Below are 26,525 nucleotides of genomic sequence, written 5' to 3' on the forward strand. Positions count from 1 at the left end.
GTGAGATGATGTACAGGTATGATTTGTGAGTGGTTTTCCAGATTGTGCTTGACTTAGTTTGCTAGATTTTGATGGTGCCTTGTTTGCTTTGAGGTTTAATCATACCTGGTTGCATCACCATAGGATTTGTTGGTTATGTTTAATTGTTTAATTGGCTTCTATTTAAATCAAATAATAGTTACTGTTAATACCAAAGTCCTGAAATTCTGAGAGTAAGGAATTTTCCCTTACCCTAAGGCTGTATAATAATTTAATTTTCCATTATTTTATGGTTTGTTGTCATTGTTTTTGAGGAATTGCTAGAAACCCTCATGTGTATGTGCATGTGAGTGCGGTTCTTTCAAGCAGTCTAAACCGATGCCAATTAAAACTCAGCATCCGCAACAAGGTTTATTAACTTTACAAACTAATAAGCACTTTCACCTTAAAATACAGACTTCATCAGATAATATTCACTTAGTTTAAAACAGTTTAAATACTCATTCTTCAATCACATGACTAAAACTACTTCCTCTCATTCGCTGATATGTAACAATTTAAAAACCATTAAATCACCCGTTACAATTTTAAAAACAAAATAAAGTATTACATGTTTGAAAAAACAATACTTAAATGTCACTTTTCATATGCTTTCATTTTCATTTTATGGTTTTAAGTGGTTCTTTCAAGCAGAAGAAAATCATCTGGCTTACCTAAATGCACAACAAATATCTTTAAATCAGTCTTATACGGCTGGGAAATAGTCTCTTTATGTAGCTCTCACTGAGGTCCTCTGACAGAACAGCCATCTTCTTCTTCTTTGTGGTTTTCAGGCACATTGGGTGATTTTTTTTTTCTCAAACAGCCACCAATCTGAACATAAAGTCACCATCCATGAAAAGCAAATGATTCCTGATTATTCTTCTCTTAGCCCTATTTTTATATTACAGTCAAAAGTTCATAAAAAAAAACTATCGTTACTGATACAATATTGCAGCTTAAAAAAATACTTCATTTGAAGAAACATCATTATATTTGTAATTGATTCTTTATAACTGTGTCATTAATATTATTTAAACCCCTATTTATACATTTTGGGTCCCTTGGATACTTCTGTTAGATGACAACCACCATACAACACTATAGCTGAGTCCTATTTGTAACCATTGGTTTTGTGCCAGTATATGGGCTATATGCTTGACAAAGGCCATCTGTGTTGGACTTTGAAGCTGTAGTAATATAGCCTACCTACAGAAGTATGTGTTCAAATCCTGTTAGCCACACTGGAGGAATGGTCCATTACAAGAGTGAATTCTCTCCCTGCTTGTTAATACCTTAGGGAACTCAGGTCCCACTTGATTGCTTAGCATTTTCTTTCAAGCACAGAAAACCTATCATCTGCTTTGCTTAGTTTTGAAAGAGGAAAGAGATTGGCTGCACCTGTCCATTAGTTTGTGACTGCTAGTAACCCTATTTACAATTCTTCTTTATAGGCTATAAATGGCTTATTAAACTTAGGACATGCCAGCATATTTTTTTTTTACTATTTTTTTGGGGAGGGCAGATAATTTTTTTAATGATTCCATTATTTTGTTTTGGGCTTTACATATACTTCTTCCTATGACATACATGAGGGATTAATCTCTTGTCATTCACAGGTATCCTTGCTTCCCTCGAGGAGTTTAGTACATCCCGTAACTTATATAGACATGAACCCTAGTTTTTGAATGTATAATAACATTACTTGAGTAAGTTGTAGCATAGTTGGTGTTGGGTTTCCAGACTCTGTCCATTAGTCGTTTGATATCTGCTGAGCCACCACATACCCAGACAGAAAATTACACTGGAATAATTCCTATAATTTTGAAAAAGCTATCTTTTCCTTAGTGTCAGCTGTTAGAGGTATTTGGTAATAATCTTTCATCAGGTATAGTGTAGATAGAAATATTGCTTTCCCCAAATTTCCATTAATTCATCTACTCCAGGCATAATCAGCTTCCTAAAACCATTACAGAACCTGATCGTTCCTTTGGGTTTTGGGACTGACACTATGACGTGTTCTCACATTTAGATTCTTCATTTAACCCAGGCTGAAGCATTTCCCTACTGCTTTTCATTGTGTTTTTTGCTGTTCAGTAGAATATTAAGTTAAAATTCTCTTCTGGACTTGTCTCAGTATGGCGTTGATTGAAACTTGTTCTTTCAGGCAATTCTGTTAAACAGATTCACTTCCTCAATCCATCATCATTTTCAGAACATTGATAGGTATATTGGTCTTCTTCTGTATTTCACCTCATTCATTTTCTCATATTTTTTCAAGTGAACCCTGATATTTAACCAACTATGTTGTTGCTATGAAGAAAACCATAACCAGCACCAGGTCTTCCACTTTAAATTTCCTGCATTCTTATTGTATACCTCTTGATATGTAGATTGAGCTCTTTCCATGTGTTTCTGTATTGTGGAAATCACTACTTTCAGTCTGTCTTGCAAGTATAGCCTAGTGTTCTATAACACTTTTAAATGAGGTTCTCTTTTCATAAGATTCCCTAGCAATATCTAGTAGAGTAGTGTGCCCACCATACAATAACTCAAAAAGACTGAACCTAGTCCAGCCTTGTGATACTTTTCTAATGGAGAATAGGAGATGTGATATTATCTGGTCCCAGTATTACCATTTTCCACAATAATGTTTTGTAAAATGGACGTTAGTATTCATTTAAAACACTACCTTTCCACCCACTTAAGGATGGTACCCTGAGGTTTGTAGTTGCTTTATCCTAAAACTTTGGCACAGACTGAGAACTATTCTGGACATAAAGGGGGCCTCTTAATCAAACATCTACATAATCGTGACATTATAGATTTTTATGTCATTTCTACCAACATGCCTGATTTATGTAAGACTTGTTGTTATTATTATATAATTGTCTAGTTCTGTTAATCTAGTATTTGAATGGTTGTTTGTAATTATGCTGTTTTATTAGTGTAAATTGATAGTATTTATATAGATTGTTAATTTTTATTTCTATGGTCTGAAGAAGCAATGTGTAACATTGTGAAAGCGCTTACCATTTTCATGCCTCATTAAAAAATGTTTTTATTTTTATGAACTCCTCATCTAGGTCAGTTATTGAGCATCATTAGTTATACAGTGCCCTCAAAGGGTGGACTGTGCGTTGGTTTTACCCATTATTTTATTTGTGTGGACATTACGTTTTGTGTTTGTGAGTGAACCATTTGCTCCAGGAACAGTTGTGTTTTTTGCATTCTTGATTGTTATTCTTATCTCACTGTTCCACAAGAGCATGACTGAAGATCAAGCAAACAATATAGAACTGGCCAATAATCTAGGTGGCGATACATTTAGTAGAAGGGAGATGGGCCCTGGATGTACTAATGATAATGATCCATTACAGAGGCACCTTACAGTCAGTGACAATCCGTTGCAAAATGGAGAGTATTGTACTGAAGACTCATCCAGTGAGATTGATGGTTTTGACTTAGCTTCATTTCATTTGAAGCTTAATATATTGGAAGATAATTTATTCAAACTTAAGAGAATACAAATTCAGAGACAGCATCTAAAAGCCTGTTTAGTGCTATGTGTTGTTCCACGTGGACTTAGAATTGTGCAGATGCTGGCTTATGGAAATCACTATCCCACTTTGCTATCTAAGTGGCAACAATTGAACTTAGCTGCAAGTTTTGGCTACCTGCAACTGTTAATTGAATTCTTTAAACCTGAGGAAAATGCTCTCACTGACAGTATTCTGCAGCAAGAGACACTTTATGGTTCATTTCCAGTTCCAATAGTTGATAAGGGTTTACTTGAGTTAACGGATACTGTAATGATGCATGAGAAGAAACTCCTGCAATTTAAGAGAAAGAATATTAGCAGGAGCTGGAATGATTTTAAGAATGGCCATGTTTTTACATGGCCTAAAAAAACAATGAATCTCAATGATGAGTGTAAGAAAAGAGAAGTTTCCTTTAGTAAGACTACAGTTAATTCTGTGAATTCATCAGTCCCTGCTGAATTGAATGCCTTTGAGTGGTTAATGTCATTAATGAATCATCCAATAGTCGTGACATAAGTCTGAGTGTGCTATTTGACAATCACTGCTATTTGCAGAATGATGGCATGGCTATGGGCACTTTTATTGCCAATAGCTACACCAACATTGTTATGGTTTGGTGGGAAGATGCAGGTGCAATTAAAAGTGATTGGTTTAGCACATTTTATTTTATTGACATTTTGTGGATGACCTCTTTATGATTTGGCATGGGGGTGATGAGTTACAAGAATTTTATGAGCATGTCAACACCTCCTTCCCTTTCTAAAATATACTATTTTAAGCTCCCATGACAGGATAAAATTTCTAGATGTTAACATAATTAGGAATAAGTATGGTAGTATTACCACTGGCGTCTATAGGAAACCATACTATAGAAACACTTATCACAGACAAAGTATGCAACAGAAACATATTTTTAGGAACATAGTAAAAGGTCAGAGTCTGTGAACAACAATACTTTATGTGAATGATAGTGATTTTAATGAAGAACTTGGTAAGCTGAAAACTAGATTCCAAGATAGGGGCTATCATGATAATGAGATAACCCCTTATTTGAATGAGGTCATTATGCTAAGAGGTAATGTAGGTAAACCCTATTTCTCTGATAAAGTGGTGACTGATGACAGAGGTAGTGACCAGAGTATGAACAGGGTGATGGGTTTTCCATTACTTTTCAGTAGCAGCCATGGTGCCATCACAGATATTATTAAGAAGCACTGGTCACTTCTAAACCTTGAGCCTAGGATTAGTAATATAGTAGGTGTTGCCCACAATTTTGGTTTAAGAACAAGAAACATTTCCATAGGATGTTGTATTATCCTCGAATGCTGAATGACGATAGGGAAAAACTGTTTGCTGGCACAAGACTTTGTACATCATGTAACTACTGCTCTTTTATTAGTTCCAAATCCACGTTTATGCATCCTGACACTAGGCATGTGTTCCATTTCAAAGCCATGGCTGATTGTGAAACCAGTAACGTGGTTTATTTAGTGGTATGTCAATTCTGCAAGGCTTTTTATTTGGGTAAAACCAAAAGAAAACTAAGACAATGTGTGAAAGAGCATATTTATCATATTAATATTAAGTCTTACAGCAACGCCCTAACTAAACACGTTAGGGATCAAATTTGTGAACATACGTTCAAGTTCAGGGTTGTAGATACTATCAAGGAAAGTAATAGGAAAGGTGACATTAGGACATATCCGTTAAGGCTAAATGGATCATTCAGATGCAAGCAGACAAAGGTAGTGGTTTAAATGATAGAGTGTCTTTGAAACTTTTGTTAAAGTAAAGTAGAATACGATGAGTCTATTTTTAAGTTGTCTGTTATATTATTTGCATAGTTCAACATAATGATTTATGTAAAACTTGTTATTATTAAATAATTGTCTGTTTCTGTTACTCCAGTATTTGATTGGTTGTTTGTAATTATGCTGTTTTATTAGTGTAAATTGATGGTGTTTATATAGATTGTTACTTTTTATTTCTTTGGTCTGAAGAAGCAATGTGTAACATTGTGAAAGCACCTACTATTTTTATGCCTCATTAAAAAAAATGTTATTTTTATGAACTCCTCATCTACATCAGTTATTGAGCATCATTAGTTATACACTGCCCTTGAAGGCTGGACCATGTGTTAGTTTTACCCATTATTTTATTTACATGGAAATAAAAATATGGCAAGGCTAACAACAGAGGAGATTGTGATATGTTTTCTGAATCTCATTGCTGGAAATAGTAATGTCAAACTGGCTGGCAGAGTCCATGCCAGCCTTGTTCTCCATCTATAGAGTTGATTTGTTTATTTTTAGAAGTGATGCTTGAGAATAATGTTTTCATGTTTGATGGAGAAGATTACATTCAGAAGACTGGCGTAGCTATGCGTTTTTGTACCAATAGCTGTACCAATATGGTTTTAGCTTTCTGGGAACATCAGTATGTATTGTGGGGCAACAAATTTGTTGACGATGTTGTCTTTTATAAAAGATTTGCTGATGATATTTATTTGTTATGGAGAGGTAATGAAGAACATTTGAAGCATTTTGTTTAATATTTACATACTACAGCACCTTTTATGAGATTTACTATCAATTATTCCAGGGAAGAGATTGTGTTATTGGATGTCTCCATATGTAAAAATAGTGAAGGTATATTTACAACTAAATTGTATAGAAAACCGTGTAGGAAGAATACTTTTCTACAATGTAGTGGTATGCATCCATCATATACAGAGTATATGTGTGTGTGTGTGTGTATATATATATATATATATATATATATATATATATATAGGAAGGAGTATCCTTAAAGGTCAGGGAATGGGGGTATCACAGTTGAATAATTCAGAAGAAGGTTTCACTAGTGATTTGATTTCTTTACAGAAAGACTTTAAGGAAAGGGGCTATAGACAAGATGAAGTAGAAAAGACGAGTAAAGAATACAGTCCAAGGTACCAAAGAATCTTCAAAACCAGCCACTAGAGAACAGTTAATCTAGTTAAGGCCAAAAATGAACATATAAACATACATGAACACAGACACATTAGACCACAGTGTTTTCATTTAAAAACTTCATCAGATGTGGATAGACAGTTGAATTGACATATATATATATATATACCCTCCAAATACATAAATAACCAATAAAACCAAACAATTAATTAAGCAGAGTTGTTCAGCCTTTCATTATCATAGAGCTGATGAATATTCATTATAGTCAACACAAGATACTAAGATGCTTTATAAAATGTTTAAAATTCTTTGAAATTACTAAAAATGCATTTCAAAAGCCTATAAATATGTATTTAAAACATAAATAAATAATACAATATTACTAATAAAAAAATTTTCATTTCAACTTTAAAACAATCTAAAACATTTCTGTTGATGCACAGTAAGAGAAACTAATAATATTATAATCAAATGGCTGTACAGTGTTTAGGTTTGTGTCGACGTAATGTTTAAGATCCAACATTGCTAAACCTTATTTCTCCGATAACTGTGGGAAGGAGTTTGAGGATGCTACCAGGAGTGGAAACCTGGAGGTCTGTAGACATGTCCCTTTAACCTTGTCGTATGCTAGTAATATAAAACAGATATGTGACGTAATTAGATCTAATTGGCAGATTTTGACAATCACATTTAGGATTTAGTGGGTGAGGGCTTCTGCATTAGATATAAGAATAAGACGTTCCTTTAACACCACTTGTGTTATAGGAATAACGTACAATGTCAAGTGGACTTTGCCATACAAGGGACATACATTTGTTACAAATGAAATTTTTGCTCATATATAGATACCACAAATATATTTTTGTCCATCCGATTTCTTGTCAGACATATTCTTTTAGGGTAGTTGCTGACTACAGGACCCCTCATGTGGTCTATCTGGGTACATGTAAATCATGTACCAGTTTTTATGAAGGCGAGACCAATCATTTGCTTTTTGAAAGTATTAGAGAACACATAGGGAGGTGTGATGCTAGGAATGCATTGGCTAGACATGTCAGAGCAAGGTTTTTCACACAAGTTTGCATTTAAGGTTATTGAAAGGGTTGAGTTGGACCACGTGGGGGTGATTTTAGAAATTACACTGAAAGCAGGGAGCTCTATTGTATTGTGAGGTTACAGGCTGACAAAAAGCCTGGTCTGAATGACAGAGTCTCTTTAAAACCAATGTTGAAGTCCAGGGATTTGTTTAGATAATTAATGCACCTCTCTGATTTGCTAATTGTTTTATTGATTGCGGTATTTAAATGTGACATATTTGTTTTGTAGTAGTTTGGTCTGAGGAAGCACCTGTTTGTGAAAGCACTTACCCTTGTACGTTTCTTTATTAAACAATGATTTTATACTCATTTCTCCTCTGTCTTGCTTCTGGTGCCACTTTTTATCTTTATGATTTTATTTATTACCTGCTGTAAATTAGGATCAAGTGTCTATTAATTCCCTATCCCTGGGCTAAGAATAGTCCAAACCATGGCCATCACATAGGTGGCCATGAGGGATTTATCTGTTATGGCTTTAATCCCACCCTAATGGCTGATGTGGTCTCCTGTGTCACTACAGGGGCATTCTATTTCCTCTCTCCCTATGACCTGTGCATGTTGTCTCTTACACACACACACACACACACACACACACACACACACATACACACACACACACACACACACACACACACACACACACACACACACACACACACACACACACACACACACACACACACACACACACACACACACACACACACACACACACACACACACACACACACACACACACTAGAAAGGCACCCATCACCAGCTTGGTATTGCTAATCCTACATCCCCAGTCCTACAATCATTGGTCATTTGCAAGCCTCATCCCTGGGAAAAAAATAGTTTTTTGGCCATTTGACATTTAGGTATTTCGGTGTACATTTGTCGACGTTTGGGCGTTTGATGAACAGCCCTGTCAATATGGTAATATAGACCCAATTAAGTAATGTCAGATAATACTAGCTCATAAACATTAATGCTAGATAAACACAAAATATGAGAAGCTAAACTCATCAAAGAAAGTTAAGTATTTAATTCAAATTATTAAGGGCATTTTACCCATCAGAATGGTCCTGTGCAATACAACAGTTTCCTCTGGCAATGATATTAAATTTACTCAGTGCAAAAAAAAGGAACAATCTGGTAAATCACCTTTGTTCTTAACATTAATGTATTAAATAAAAAGAAAAAAAATCAGTTTCATACTAAATATCTTTCAAGCATCAGAATGAGAATATCAGGATACCATCTTGCTATTTCTGTAATTTATGGTAAGAAGATACAGGTGTGAATGAGAAAGGTATGGACGGTGGGGCAAATAGATGGGAATACATTCACTATTAGGATTGCACTTTGCCAGAAGTTGTCTAGTCTGTCCATTTGTTCAGCCAAATTCTGCACATCTTAACTGAGGGACTAGCACACTCATTTGGAGACTACCATTCTGATGAAAAGATGTATAATGGACATGTATTCCCACATGCATATTATTTTAGACCGAAATGGAAGAACAATGAATGTCTGAACAAACAAATGGTTAGTCTGGGTCAAGTTTACTGTCAGCAAAGGAAATGGTTTAGACAGAAAAGGTCAACCTAAAAGAAGAAAGAGCTACTCTGTTTCAGCCAGGAAATATAATACACAGTAACAATAAAGGAAAGTGTTTCAGCCAGGACGTAAAACAGACAGTAACAATAAAGGAAAGTGTTCCATCCAGGAAGTAAAACAGACAGTAACAATAAAGGAAAGTGTTTCAGCCAGGAAGTAAAACAGACAGTAGCAATAAAGGAAAGTGTTTCAGCCAGGAAGTAAAACAGACAGTAACAATAAAGGAAAGTGTTTCAGCCAGGAAGTAAAACAGACAGTAACAATAAAGGAAAGTGTTTCATCCAGGAAGTAAAACAGACAGTAACAATAAAGGAAATGTCACTTGGCATAAACAATCAGTGGGGAGCAGGCATGATTACAAGGAAAGGGAAAATAAAATCACCAAGAAGAATTAACTGCACCAGAAACAAAAACAAAAAATATCCAAAAATAAACTCCGACAAAAGAAACAGGCAACAACAACAGAAACACATGAGAATGGTTTCATTAGTACAGGGCTACATAGGAATCCTTGTAGGCACAATAATGTGCTACAAAGACAGAGTATGCATCCTGCATATGTTTATAAGAATATTCTGAGGGGTCAAACCCTACATGTATCCAGATTAAATAACTTAGATACTGGGTTTTTCAATTATTTATCTAGATTAAGTGCTGGGTTTAGAGAGAGAGGATGCAATTCTAGAGAGATTGAACAGACATGTGAAGAGGCTGCAGCCTCAAGGATTGGGAGAACAAGACCATACTTTTCTCTTGCTGGGTTCAGGGATCATGATGACCCCACACAGATTGAGAGACCTGACATGACACATCAGAGCACTGTACCTGTCATGATGCACTGTACACGTGATGTGGAAATTATACGTAGAGTCATTAGATCCAAGTGGTCTAGTCTACTAACTGATAATTCCATAGGTAATATAATGGGGGACAGACCATTCTTCAGACACAAGAATAAAATGTCTCTAAAGAGACATTTATGTTATAAGGATCATCATGAGTCAGTACCCCTTTTGGAGAAGGGTCTTGGCACATGTAAATGCAATAGATGTAATTTTTGTGCATATATTAATATGCTGCACACCTTCATTCAGCCAGTCACAGGAACAATGTACAAGTTTAGAGTTTCAGCAGATTGGCATATAATAAATGGTATTTATCTTGCACTATGTAAAGTATGCACAAGTTTCTACATAGGGAAGATGGATCATCCTTTATTTGAAAGGATGAGAGAGAGCACTATTACAATATTTGTGTAGGGAATACTAGAAGTGCTTTGGCTAAGCATATGTCAGAATATGGTTCGACACATCTTTTTAATTTTATGGTAGTGGAGGTTGTTGAGAAGAACTTACAATTAGGTGACTTTAGGAATCAGACTGAGTTGAGTGAATTATGCTGGATAGTGAAATTACAAGCTTACAAATTCCCTGGTCTGAATGAAAGAGTTTCTCTCAAGCCTGTTTTAAAGTCCAGGGATCTTCTACATTAACATTGGTAGGGGCTCTTTAATGAAATTATCTCAATTATGTTTTAATTTGAAGGTGCATTCTGTTGGTGTGTTTGAAATTTCACCTTTTAAATGGAGTGCATTTTACTTGTTGTTTTATGGTCTAAAGAAGCACCTACTGGTGTGAAAGCACTTACCATTTGCTTCAATAAATGAATTTTTAAGTTTTATTTCTGCTGTGCTTTTGTTGCCAGAGTTTATTTTTGGATGATTAGAAGGGTGCCAGGGAAGGCTGTATCACAAGAGGGTCAAGTAATGAGGGTGGTTCTGGGTGGAACCAAATAATATGAGAAGGGACTCTTTCGCAATATGAAGAAGAGAAAGAGAGTGACAACCCCGCCAGACAACAGAGAAAGAACTGACATGCAGTAATTCTTGATATATTTTTGCATAATCAAAAAATGAAAGACTTGCACTAGAATGGAAAGGGGTCAAACTGTAGATAGTTAACTGATGGAATGACTCTCAGGATAGTTTTAATTAAGGAGAAAGGATCTATGTTGTAGATAGCTGACTAGTACATAAAACAGTGGAAAGTTGCAGGGAAGGAGATCAGGGAATTCCTACAGAACATGGCTCAAGGCCCTGTAGCATACCTGAGAGGAAACATCAGTTTAGTTACCAGAGGTGAACAGCCTAACAGATAAAAGTCAGCATGCGTATATGGCTGAGTCAGATCATTCCTGTATGAACAAAGTACATATCTGTGTTATTTTGGAAATTCTCTGACAGAACTCGTTGAAAAAGGAATCGTTAGACTTCTGCAAAGCAAAGTATCATGCAGGAGTCTGGTTGTTAAAATGGAAGGAATAGATCTGGTGGAGCAGCTAGTAAAAAGGGTAAAAAGAAATGGCTGTTTGTCAAGAGGGTAATGAGGATTCTGGGTAGAACACAACAGAAAGATATAAAAGTGGTAAGTATGACCTTCTACAGATTTCAAATGGATTGAGCTTGTGTAAGATCTTGATTATAACAGACATTAAGTACACAGTGAATGTTTCTGCAGATAATATCAATATGTGGTGGGTAGAGGGGAAGGATGCATGCAGACAAGTATTGTAGGACTAGCAGAGTGGGCAGAAGAATGACAATGAAGGTTCAGTGTACAGAAGAGCTGGGTAATTTGCCTGGGATCGACCAGTCACTGAGAGAAATATCCAGCTGAAGAGTGTTAGACTGAGCTGAGTATAACACAGATGGAAAAGGATATTGGGATGACAGACACTATAGAAATAAACCACTAGACACAAGTGGGAAAAAATATTCCCCAAGTACAATTAATTACTAGATACAAACAAAACCAGACTCGAGAGTTATACACTTGCTACAAATATATTGCCAGACTGTAGCTTAAATATGCAGTTTTGGGGCCAGTATAGGCATATGGATTTCACATTAGTAGAGCATTTCCTCAGAAAGGCTACTAGAGTAATATGGGAGCTTCAAGGTTAGAGATACAAAGAAACACTAAAGGGAGTAAACCATTTTATCATGGTGGAAAGAAGGGAGACAAAATGTATAACATGGGTCTTTAAGGATATAAGAATTAAAAAAAAAAAAAAAAAGTTAGAAAAAAAAGGGAATGCCTCTGTCACACTGTAGCACTAACATCAATATTACATCAGGTATCATGATTTTAAGAATTAGAACTGAATAAATGGAAAAGGATAGCAGAAGAAATAGAGTGTAAGATCACTGATAGATTCAAGAGTGATTGGGATAGACGGAGAAGTAAGGAAAATGACACACAAGGGGTAACTATAAGGTGCTGCTGCCCAAAAGAGCAGACTAGATGGGCAGACAGCCCTGAATAGGCCCTTCTTAAAAAAACATTACCATTCAATACATGTAACTAAACAAGTAAACAAAAAACATTTTTATTTAGTTATTATCTTGTTTAATTTGTCACTCTGGCTCCTACTTTTGTAGCTTGCTTATGGATTTCATAGTGAAATAAATACAAAACACATTGAAATTATATGAACATTTTATTAGATTTTGTTAAAATAACATGCTTACAAAGGTTTCATGCTATTCATTATTAAACCCATAATTCTGATGTATATACATAATGGCCGCTGATTTTAATTACATATTATTAATCTATGCAATATGTATATATCACTGTATGTATTTGCCTATCAACCTATGTTAAGGTTTATGTGTTAAATATGTATTGCTCTTTTATAATTCATATTTATTTCATTTTAAGCTGTGTGAATTGCTTATATTTCCCTCTCACACTCTTAATATAACCGTCTTCCTGCTTTGGTTGTATCAGAAAAAGAAGGGGCCTATTATCAGACTACTTAGTTAACAAACAAATACTTAAATAAATAACAATGGAAGTAATTAAGAGCTGTTTTATCAATAAAATAATGTTTTCTGTCCAAGACAGACACAAAAAGTATTATTTTTCCCCAAAGTATAGGAGGTACGCCCCATTATGGAAAAACACATCATAATTGTTCTACATCTGAGTGCTGTTTTTTTAAACATAATATTTTAAGAGGAAACAGAATCTTCAAAGTGTTTGAAATAAATGCTGTTGTAGATCTCTGAATTTCAATTAAATATAATGTTTTCAATCTGACAACATTTTTCCAATTAAATCTTATTAATTTAAATTTGTGCATCCCCCTGATCAAGCAAGCAGTATGTCATGTGATGTGTATGCGCAGATTCTGTAAACCAGTAAAAACAACCTACTAGTTTAGTTTAAACTATAAGTTCTTAAAGTGATGATTACCTCTTGTTATGGAAAGAGGATGTAAATAGTTAGATGCATAATCACATTATTTTTTCTCTTCCAGAAATGCATTTGGAATGTTTTATGAGTATAACAAATGACATGTTTCTTGTAATGGAATTTAATATTATTTTGGGGTGAAACCCATCCATTAGCCTCACAACACAGCTTTTTTTCAAAGTGTGTGCATTAGGATATTTTTAATTCCCGCTCTGCTGTAGAAAATTTGTTGCTAAAGAATAATCAATGAGTCAAAAGATAAAATACATATGTTAACACATAATGGTGTATACTTTTTCTTTTATGAAAGGTAGCTGGATAAACTTTGAAGGGAGAAGGTGAGGATGAAAGCATGCTTGTGTCCATGAAGCATTCTGGTTACATCTCAGCTAGTAGAATTATATGACTAGAGTCATTATTTGTTAAACTGGTTCCCACAGTTACCACTCTTCATAGAGTTAATGCTTCACTGTATACTGTGAAATCTAAGCAAGAGAACCTTAACTGACATTACTGTAAATCCTAAGATTAAATAGTACCTTATTTTAGCAGTAGTAAAAAGTACTGAACCAGACACAATAACATTTTGAAATAAGTTGCTTGCGTACCACAGATGTGGGGCTGTTGTCAGAAAGAATAGATAACAACTCAGTAGCAGATTGAAATCAGTTGTGGGTGTGAGCTTGTTAATGGAAAGTTCAGTGCACTGTGTGAATATCATCAAAGCATACACTGTGACCATTTATAACAAACTGGACATGTCCTGTTCTTGCATTACTTACACTTATTAAAACTGCTACTTTTTCTGACAGTAGTCACGCAAGATCACATTTCTGCTTTCTTATAGTTATCTTACATGCAGACAGCAAAATATCAAATGGTTGAGATATAGCACTATATATGTAGATATAGTCCTCTTTGCTTGGATTCTGTGCATAATCAGCTGATGGTTACATTTTCTCATACAGATTTAATAACTTATATAAGAAAACAAAGTATACGTTTTCTTCGTCTGTTTATATCCCCATCTTCCCTACTGTCTGTCTGCAGATTTTTTAACCACTTCATTTCCTGCTACTATATTTAAGGAACTGAATTCCATATGTTATAAGATCTTTGGTTAAACACAGGGCTGGTGTTAGTATTCTGAGGGCCTCCAGCAAATATCAATTTGGGGGCCCCTGGGCACTTCCAGACTAAGTATCACCCTGTCACTCTCATCCCTCTTAAGCAACTTTTTACTTCATGCTGCAAACTTTTAGGAGTAGTACACATAGACTAACCTGTAGATACAATGCTCTTGTATTACAACAGGCCTATGTACCACACTGTGTTGGCCTATCTCACAAATGAGCATTCAAAGTTACTAGCATTTAGTTGAAACAGTGATACATTACAACAACTCTATGTATAGGATTAGACTTAGGTGAAATGGCATCCTAGGCACTGCCTACAGTTTCACCTCACACACACACACACACACACACACACACACACACACACACACACACACACATCCATCAGTGATCCCTTCTGTCCCGCCCCACCACCCATCTTGGGCTCTCCACGACATGCACATTACTTTTTTCTTCCTTTTCTCACATTCTGCCTTACTCTTCAGCTTTTTTAAGAATCCTGTACTGCATTTTAAACTTTTTTTATACAACTGTTTTATCCAATAATGGCTTGAACAGAAAAGTGTTGCTGTTCGACTTTAGTTTCCTTGCTTCCTTTCAACACACCTTTCTTCACCAAAACAGCATAGAAATAACTATTTAGGATATAACGTAGTTAAGCGAGTGGCCCCAGAAGCCATAGGGTTATAGATGCTCTGGGATACATTTTGGAGCATTCCCCCAACATTTTAATCAAATTTATTATTTATTTATTTATTTATTTACATTTGTTGACCGGGAGTGTCCGACTTGACGTAGGTCCATTTTCAGTGGAGGCCACAGTTAAAATAAACAGACAGTAGTTACATTGGATTACATAGCAATTAAAAATTTAACATAGCAATTACTTACAATATATTTACAGATGAAGAACGTAGTACATCAGTAGACAACTAGAATCTTTATCTGTGAAGTACATAACAGACATTAACAAATGTTACAATAAGAAGTTCCTGCTGTATAATAAGTACTAGGCTTATGAGCATCCGAGCTTGCTATAATCAAGGTAGTTAGTAGAGTGGAAAGAAAGGTGGTGGTTAGATGGGGTGGGTGATATTAGAGTGGGAGTTGCAAGGGCATAGCCAGCATGTTTTTAGGTGCGCTTTTAGTAAAGTTTTGAAGTGGGTGCATGATGGTATGGAGGTAATTGTGGGTGGGAGGGAGTTCAATAATTTGGCTATGGTGCAAGAGAATAGTGCTTCACCAGCAGAGTTATTGGCTTTAGTGATCTGCAAGTGATTTTTGTTGCTGGATCTTAGTGGTCTGGTGATGCGATAGGGTTGGAGTAGATTCTGGAGGGATAGGACATTTAGTGGATGGTTTACTAGTTTGATGGCCTAAACAAAAATCAAGAGTAAGAAAAGAATTTCAGTCTTATCTTTTTCTTTCAGGGAAGACATAAGATGTGCCCGTAGCTTAATGTTCAAAGCTGACAAAACAATACTTCATAATAACCTAACAAGCCAATTGTTGTGAGGATACACAGATCAAATCTGGGACTACTGCCTGCCTCCCTAACTCCTATAAAAAAGATAGTCAGTTCCTATGCATCCTTCTGATATTAGATTGGATTGAAAGCAATGGTTGAAATTGCCACATTCTTATCCATCAAATGACTACTGTCATACATATACATAACATACCTCCTCACTCCTCACTCCTAGCCCCAAAGGCAGACACCTGTATATGTGTCTTATGTGTAATTCTGAGGAAAGTGAAAAAAAAAAACTATTGATCACAATAATGTATTCTACTTTGCTGCTCATAGACAGTACACTGCCCTTACACAAGGTATAGTAGCCTTCTTTGTACACCTCTGAGGTCTGTGAGAAAAGTAAAAGAAACAATGACAACATTATCTCCAGCCCAAACACAAGCTATAATGACTTCCTGTGCACTGACTGTGATGAAAATTAAAGAGGTAATGACTACACAATCCCCAGCCCCCCACATAACCAATATTAATCGTCAGTACACACACATATGATCCGGGCTGGTTTCAGAATGGGTGCAGGTGAGGGCAGAGGCCACCACCAAGTCCATGTCAAAATTCATTTCTACATACTGTGGTGTGTGGGGTCTTAATGTTCTGTGATATATTTTATGCTTTTCTTTTGAAATATAATTACTTGTCTATTGCATTTTTTTTTGATATCCAGAAGAGTAATGTATAAGTCCCGGCATTATTGGATGTGTGCACAGATAAAAATCAGTTATATTTTTTCAGAGAGACACACACACTCACAAACACACACACACACACACACACACACACACACACACACACACACACACACACACACACACACACACACACACACACAATACTAATTTTGCACTTATTTCAGCAAACAAGAAAACAAACATTTTTACTGCCACACCAGATCATTGATTGTTGTTTAGCCATCATCAAACAGCAGCAGGGATAAGTCACTATTATTTACCTCAGTGAGGGGTAATGCATATCTGTCACTGTGTCTGATTTCAGAGGGCATCCATGATTTTGTTCTGTCTTTCATAAAAAGTTTGATTTGCTGGAAAATCGTTCAAGATTACAGACAGTCATTAAATCTAGACATCAGAGTTTTATACTTATTGTCCCAAAAATGCATGTGTTATTCTGTTCACTTTTTAAGTGAATTAGAGTAATATTTAAATCACATTCCTGATTTTGAGCCTTTATTCTGCTATTATTTTTGGTATTTGTAGCTTGTCTGGTCAGATAAAACAGAAGAACATTCATGGGTTCAGTTCAAGCAGCTTTATTACACACAGACGCATCAGGAATGAGGCTTTGTAACTTAAACTTAAATAAACTTATAAACAGACTGACTACCACACTCATACATGTTAACACTCTGGCTGTTCTCTCAAAATGGCACTGCAGCCTGCACGTGCTCACTATTTATATGCATGTGCCTACATCTGGAAATGCTTCTTATAGGTTTACACACACTGTGTTCTACATTCTCCCTCTTTGCGAAATAGATCATATATGAAATGACAGTATTCAATGACATGCAATTTATAGAAATGATCTTTTGACATGTAATTGCATAGAACGAATTATTTCACATGCAATCATATAAAATTAGTCACAAAGAAAACAATCATGTCCAGGTTGCTGTGTATTTTACACTAGGTCTAGAAATATGAATTGATTGTGTAACATAAAAGTCAGAATTGAATCTAGCAACAGGGACTGTCTTCAAAGAATGTTCAACTTTGGGGACAACTGGGTCATCAACAGGAATGGGAATGCATACTGCGACATGTTCTTTGATACAAACATTGTCAGGGTTGCTCTGAGATCTAGAGTCTGTATCACAGGTACAATGCTGTGATATCATTTCTGATAAAGGAAGGAGATGTCTGCGGTTTCTCCTGTACTTTATACCCGCAGAGTCCACTAAGTAGGATCTTGGCTCGGCATATACACCTCTCACTTGACCAATTTGATCAAAGCCTTTCACCATTTGCATCCTCACTGTCTCTCCTTCTTTTAATGGACGAAGAAATCTGCTCATTTTATCATAGCAGGACTTCTGATGAGAATGCTTCTTAAAAAGTTGGCTTTTGATTGCTCTGTTTTTAGCATTAAGTAACAACAAACTAGAACTGATAGGCAAGGTTGTTCTGGTTTGCCTAGATAGAAGTCCCTGAGCAGGCAAGCCAAGTAGGTTGTCACGGGGTATATGTCTGAGATGGAGTAAACTCAAGAAGATAACAGTATTGTCATGCATTGACCTCTCCAGTAATTGCTTTGCTCTCTGTACTGCACGTTCACAAGGCTGTTTGACTGTGGATATTCAGGACTGCTAGTAACATGGATAAAGTCCCACTCTTTAGCAAATCTCTGAAACAACTGACTGGTAAACTGAGAACCGTTGTCAGAAATAACTTTATGTGGACTACCATGGACTGAGAAATGATGTTTCATCTTAGTAATAACAGCACTGGACATTAGGTTAGGTAGCAAATCGATCTCTAACCAGTTTGAATAAGAGTCTGCCAACACTAAGTAATGCTGATTGTTCCACTCAAATATGTCAGTTCCTACTGTTGACCAAGGTAGTACAGGAACTTGACTTAGTTGAAATGGCTCTTTTTGTAAATGCAGCTTAGTACTGTTGCACACTGAACAAGAAGAAAGCACTTTATCAATGTCAATGCTAGAAAAGGGCAACATACTAGTCCTCTCACCCTTCTTTTGGTAGAATCGGAACCTGGGTGGCCACGATGTAACATCTGAATGTAGTCACGCTGTAAGCAAGTAGGAACAACAACTTTTGGACCTTTGAAAATGATACCATCTTTCATTAGCATTTCATCTCTGTATGGAAAGTAAGGTTGTACTTCTAGCGGTACACAAGATTGCTTTGACGGCCATCCTATATTGATGAAGTGGTTAAGCTTCTGCAAAACTGGATCAGTCTTTGTATGATCTCTTAGCTTATCAAGTTTAGAGGTAGAAAAAGTACGCACATTCATGACATGAAAGTGAAAATATTCTGTATCAAGCTGTTCTGTGGTATTTCTGGGTGATCAGGATAAGGTACCAGCCAGATAAAGAAGTGTGCCCTTTGTATAGACCATTTTGAAATTGTACCTTTGTAATCTGAGCATCACTGTTTGTAGTTTTGTTGGAGCTGAATGCATAGGCTTCTTTAAAATAGTGACTAGAGGTTGATGGTCAGTTTCTATCTGGATTGCTCGGCCATAAATATAATCATAGAACTTCAAACATGCAAACACAATTGTCAAAAGTTCTTTCTCAATTTGAGCATACTGCACCAGTTTGGGTAAGAGTTCTAGATGCATAGGTAACAGGTCTGCCCTCTTGAAGAATAACTGCACCAGACCGAACTTCGAAGCATCACAGGAAAGAACTGCTGGTTTGTGGACATCATAGTATCTTAATGTAGGAGGGTTAGAAATTTGCTGTTTGAGGTTATCTTTCTCTGAACAGTACAATCTCAAAGTAGACTAAAATATTAAACGTGATGTATGAAGCAGAGCTTGCAGTGAAAACATAATTCTTTCATGTGAACAAATACACATTTGACTTGCATAACAGAATATGTATGAAATCCCTTTATCAAATCAATTACAGTAGTTATATTGTAAGGTGAAATTTATTGATTTAGCTGTGCTTAAAGAGCAAAATTATTTGCAAATGTTTGCTATATGGATGGGTTTGTGGCATTCTTACAGGTGAAACTGGAAATGGCTGCTCTGAAAAATGCATACAATATATGTACTTTAATACATTTAGGCATGCCATTAAGGCAATTTTTTTTTAAATTTTCATGAGGCTGAATCCTTGTTAGCACATAATCACAATTTAACTAAAATATAGCAGTTGCCCACCTCTTTGGAAATGTAAAACTAAAAGCAAGTTAAAAGAGGAGAATATGTCAATGCTTATCACAAGTGATAAACACCAAACCAAAGATTTAACTTGGTATATTACGAAGGGCTAGTCTTCCAACTACTTCTACTTTTGGGTTTGTGCTGCAAACAAAATATTCACTAACAAAAGAACTGCAACCATTTTTACAGATGAAAAATAACTTCTGCATTTTTAAGATGAAAGTTACAGAAGCTGAATGAGCAAATAACTTTTAGTTTGAAGCAGTATTATACTAAACCGAGACAAGTACATTTACTTGCTTCTGAGTTTAAAATTTTTTTTAAGAAATAATTAATTTTGCTCTGTTAATGCTTCAAAGTATAGGTTTCATGTTGCTTCTGCAACCATGTATATATAGTTAAGACACATAAGAAATTTAAGATTAAGCCGCAGGAACATCTAGAAGATGTAAGGAATAGGAAATTGAATAATTTAGTGAGCAAGCATGCCTTGGGAACATCATGGAAGATGATGTTACTATTATAAAAGCTACAGCTTTAGATCGAGTGAAAAATGATAGAATAAAGGCTGTTGATAAGACACAATGCTTATTACTGAATGAGACAAAATGCATTTTAAAATGTAATACTTTGAAACCTACAGGTTTCAACAATGAAAGTGTTTGGGAAACAGTGTTTATGGAATGACTGATTTATGAGAGTGGTTGACTTTACTGAAAGGATATGTTTTTAACAATGTAAACTCATTGAAAGCTTTAGCTCGGGTGTTATGTTGTTGCACTGTTTTAATAAAGAGAAATATGGATTTAATTTTGTTGTTTTTTACATATTTTTTTTTTAATTTTAAAAACTGTGCAGCATGACTTTCACATATAAACTTTTGTACTTTCTCAGAAATAGCATAACAGGCATTATATACATATACACACACACACACTCACACACACACACAGACACACACACACACACACACACACACACACACACACACACACACACACACACACACACACACACACACACACACATATATGGTTTCACTTTATAATTTTGAAATACTAAAATACGAATTTTAGTATCTCAAGACTATAAAGCCGAAAGTGCAGTTACAGGAAACTGCATAATATCAAATGCAGAAATGTGGAATCCGCAGTTGTGTTGGCTCATTTGTAATGTGCAGTGCGGTTTGTGGATTTAGCTGGGGATTCAAGTAAGTGATGTTTTTGTAAAGGTATTGGGTAGGGATTTTAGTGTGTGTGAGTGCATGTAGTGGTGGGTTTTATGTGTTTTTGTGTTTAGTGCAACCTCGGAGTTAGTATATATAAGTAGTGCTGAGTGTGGGGGGTGCAGGGGAGCTTGCCCCCCTGCTTATAGGTAGGATAAGTGTGTTTGTTTATGTTGTGTTTGTGTGTGTTGTTTTGTTTCTTGTAGTGTCATTAGGTAGGTGTATGTGTACTTGTTTGTGTGGTGGTGTGTGTATGTGTATGATCACGATTTTGAATTTCACGGTTGCGGGTTGTTGTTTTTTTTTAGTTTTTGGCTTTATAGTCTCGAGATACTAAAATTCGGTATTTTAGTATTTCGAGATTATAAAGTGAAACCATATATATATGGTTTACTACTGAAAGTTTGAATCAGCTTCAGTCGACCAATAACAATCGTTGACTTGAAATGCTGAATCCGAAATTTTGAAAGTAAACCCAAAGCGAAACTGAATACATCGACCACAATGGTTTGATGTATTCAACATAGCAAGGAGTGACGTTATTTACTTCCTGCTATGCACATTAATGTACCGTTGAACTCTACAGTCAATGGTACATTACTTCTATTTTGCAGGGGGCTATGCCCCCCTGCACCCCCTATATTGAGGGCTCTGCCCCCCACAACCCCTGTACATTAAATATACCAACTCTGAGATCGCACTACAGTGAGGAAATGGGCTAATTCCCTGCTCCTCACTGAAGTACGACCTCCCTGCACAATGTCGAACCAAAGTGATCAACTTATACTTCCAGTTTGCTGTAGTATAACTCGATCGATTTTGGGTCGACATTCTGCCTACCTGGGGAACTGCCTTTCGACTATGTGCTGGTCGACCAAGGCAGTTTCAATGTTCCAATAGTAAACTTGTGTATCGATATACATATATATATATATATATAGAACATGCAGTCTTAGCCAAACTGCAACAACAGCAAGTATTCTAAGCTACATTCTCCTTGCAGCTCACCTTGAAAATAGTCATGGTTGCAGCTCTACAGATATCAGCACATCCAAAATCAGTGATGTTGCGGGTGCAAGCTGATAACATGAAGCTGGCTGGTGAAGGAGAAATAACTGTAAAATCATGATTTATTTGAACCACTTGAAAGTTTGTGGTATCCTGTTATTTTAAGATAAAATTTGGAATTGTCAGCAAATTACAAAGAGTTGAGATGTTTAATTGAAAGAAGCTGGATGCAATCAACACTCAATCAAACTTTTAACTTAAAATCTCATTGCAGAGAAATAAAATACTGATGCAAATAGTGGCAGGTGGAACTTAAACTTTTGAAGGTCACTGCTTGAAGACAGCCTAAAGAAGAATATAAAATACTTTACAATATAAAAGCAAAAATAACAAACCCATTTCTTCTTTTTAAAATGAATGACATCAGACATGCAAACTAATCAACCTTTTGTGACGAGTTGCCCGTCCCACTTATACTTGTCTCATTAGGATTTATTAAGCGATAGTTGTTTACCATAGTCACTGCTGCAGTACTGAGTTCAGGGAATTCCTGCTTACAGGAGTCTGCATTCAGCCTGAATACCACAGAAATCCACCATCCCCCAGCCAACCAATGCTCTCAGTACCCAATGTCAGCACAGACGTGGAACAAAGGAGTCACTGGCCAGTGCCATATTCAGGTCTTGCCAGTTGGATTGTCAGTCTGGTGGTCAGGCCTGAAACCACAGATTCAACAAAACTAAATACCAATTGAGAAAGATTTTTTATTCCTTTTTTGTGAGAGTTGTTTCTTATTAAAGTCTGTTAAGGTTAATAATTGTTCTAAGTGTGGAAAACAAATTCATTACAGGGGTTTTCATTCTTACTGCCTATTTTTCTAGGCCCTGAGCACAAAATCCCTAACTGACAATTTTGTGTCTATTTTAATAATAGGACTATTAGCCATAGGACTTACTCCATCAGTAGATATCTTAGAGAAGGTAGCATTAGACTTGTCCACACAATATCATTTGCCAGTCCCTAACCCGACCTTCCACAAAAAAGCAAGGAGAATCGTTTGAAAGACAAGAAAGTCAGACAGCTTAAAAGCACTCTTGTTATTTGTGACACCCCATCCCATCCCAAAATCACTGATTCAGATAAGGCACATTCACAGCCCCTATACCAATAAATGCAGGGCCCAAGTCCTCTGGCATGATACGTATTGAAGTTGCTATGTCTTCATCCTCTTCCATAGCGTTGTGAGACCCAGAACTGCAGCTACTTCACTCTGGCTTCCAATGTTTGTATCTCAATTATGGAGGTAGAGGGTAGAATCCTGCCAGTAGTAGTCAGGAAGGATTTTCCTGGGGGCAAGACTGAGGGCATGGCTGCCCATCCACATTTTGATGTCTTACCATCTGCCAGACTTAAGATCAAGCCCTCACACTGAAACTGCATCTGGGGTATTCCTAGTCTATACTGTCCACACCACAATGTTTCACAGCATGAGTTACCCCACAGGACCTTGTCAGTCTGGTACAAAATTTCATGGAGTTCATGAAATCCAAGCAGCCTTCCACAGAAAAGGGCCCTATGACAATAACTTCAAAAGAAAAAGGAATAACTCCCCCAAACAGACTTTGATTCCTACAAGCCTAGTGAAGAGGAACTGCATTATGTAGAGCACCTACCCTCCTACCAATATCTTAACTCAGTTTCTGAAGACACTTTGTCCTGTGCCTTACTTCCTGAGGACTTAACCTTTGGCGACACCCTTCACAGTATGAAGGAAGCCTTTACTTGGGAATCTATGAAATTTTCTTGGAATCAACCAGGTACAGACAGTATTTGAGGCTGTTTGAACCCAGACCTGTGGTAATTCTAACACTACATAAAGTCTTAGTTGATATGTTTGTAGACATGTCTTTGATCCACCAGTAACCAAACTATGCACACAGAAAGTGAATCAAGTGGTCAGTCCAGAGTGAACCACACAATGTAATTACAAAAACATAAAAATACACTTTGTACAGTTAAGCACTTTCATCCCTTCTGACTACATGAACTTCATCAGAACTGACATCACATATATCTTTTTCCTTATATAAACTCCATAAATAAACATTTATAACTAATAAAAGCACACAAACCTGGATAGCTAGCTACAACTGTAAAGCATATTCAGTATTTTTTTCTTTTTGGAGATATATCTTTGAAGTCTCATTTCTTACTCCTTGCTCTGGGCCTCTTTTATTTGGTGCTTGCTATCCTAAATCATCTTTACAAAAATATACTAGTGGACCCAAATGTGGTGTCTCTGGAGTCCCCAAGGGGACTGAAGGGCCTAGATCCAAGAACCATTTGGCTTCCCTGCAGCTTGGTGTTCCTCTACATCCAAGAACTCATTGCCAAATAACAGGGAACATAAGTAAGTAAATAAAAAAGACACTTCAACTACCTTGGCCTTGAGAGCTCTCATCTGTCAAATCCACATGCTCAAATACCTTGAGTTTACACAGAAACATATTAAAGCCAAGGTAGAAAGGTTTCAAGATAGGAACCTCAAGAAGGGCATATAGAATTTGCATAATATTGGTCTCAATGCATCCAGGCACTCACTAAAATGTGGCTATGATGCTTTGGGTACCTCATGCAGGGCAGTTGCTATGCAGTCTTCTACACACAGACATGTGTGTCAGAGGAATCCACCTCTCTCAGAGAATGTTAAAGATGAACTCATTAATTTTGCCTTGAACAATTAATTTCTTGTTGGACTCTCTGCTGAAAAAGTGTTACAGAGACTGGGTGAAAAGGGAAAGGTTACTAAATCTGTCAAAGAATTATATCTATCCCCATGACTTAGAAACTCCTACTAAGTCTTGTCCCTCCCTCTCCAAACAAGACAGACAAAAGCATTCTAAAGGCAAAACAAACAAGTTCCATAAAAAAGGGCAACATGACTCCTACCTAGAGCATGGGGGGGGGGGGGGGCAGGGTCCTGTAGATGAGCAGGTGTGAATTTTCTGAGCATCTCCCTTTCCATCCCCTTGCAACTCTCACCTCAGCCCTCCTCCTCCTACCCATCATGCAAACAGGGGAAAGTTTTCTCCTGTTTTTCTCAGCCTCGGAAGAAATCACACAACAGAACACAAGAAAGGCTTGTAAATTTGGAGGAGTCCTTCCTTTTTAGGAATACTCATCCCAGTCGAATTTGGGGCCTTCTATAAAGATCCATTCAGTTTGTTTTCCCAAGAGAGGCAGCTAAAGAACTTTTTTAAAGGCTCTTCCTGTTTTTCAGAAAGGAGGGATCATGCAGATCCATATTAGATCTTTCCAAGCTAGAAAAATTCTAGTGGTGCCCAAATTCAGAATGCTTACCATTCACAGACTATAACCTCTCATCATGCCATGGGCTTGGATGGTAGCCTTGCTTTCTGCAGAACCAAAGGAGTACACGTCTCTCCTTATCTGGATGACTGCTTGATTCAAGCAGCATCTCCAGAAGAACCCCACATAGACATACAAACCACAATGGAAATATTTCAGAAGGTAGGCCTGACCCTCAATGTCCAAAAGTCCCAGCTAAGCCCTTATAGCTAGGTCACCTAGATTCCATTGAAGGATGTTTCAGCCACTGTACAAGGTTTTTTTTTTTTTTCTCTGTCTCTCACCATACCCAAACAAAAAGTTACGAACATTACAATAAAAAAAAAAGAAAAAAACAAGGGGACACATTCAAGATTTAGGAGATATACCAGGTACTGACCGACCGCAGACTTGGCTGGGACAGGGGCAACTCATTTAAAAAAACAAGAGTGCAAAGATCATAGGACAGGTTCATGTAAAAAAACACATAAACATAAAGGAAATCATAGTCACTCTAGCCATGAAGGCATTCAAAGACAAATTAAAATTGGGTCTCACAAAAATTCTAACAGTTATGTAGTATATAAACAAGCAGGGAGTACCCAGCCTTACCATCTCTGCAGGCTTGTAATGGAACTCAGGCAGCTGGCACAAGAACTACATCTGTCAGCAATAGCTTCTTACATCCCAGGACTAAAGAACCTGCTAATGAGCAACTTGAGCAGATCCCTCCCAGACCCAAATGAATGGATGTTGAAAAGAGAGATATTTCTTGAACTAGTTCACCTATAGGGTGTGACAGAGGAAAACTTCTTTGCATCCACCCACAATAGACAACTGAGGAAGTTCTGTTCCAGAACCCTTCAGAGAGGGTAGTGGAAGGCAGACAACTTCTCTTCTCTTGGTTAGGACTTTTTCTTTAAGCTT

Source organism: Protopterus annectens, chromosome 9.part0 (genome assembly GCF_019279795.1).
Source record: "Protopterus annectens isolate FY-2018-M chromosome 9.part0, PAN1.0, whole genome shotgun sequence".
NCBI classification, from domain to species: Eukaryota; Metazoa; Chordata; order Ceratodontiformes; family Protopteridae; genus Protopterus; species Protopterus annectens.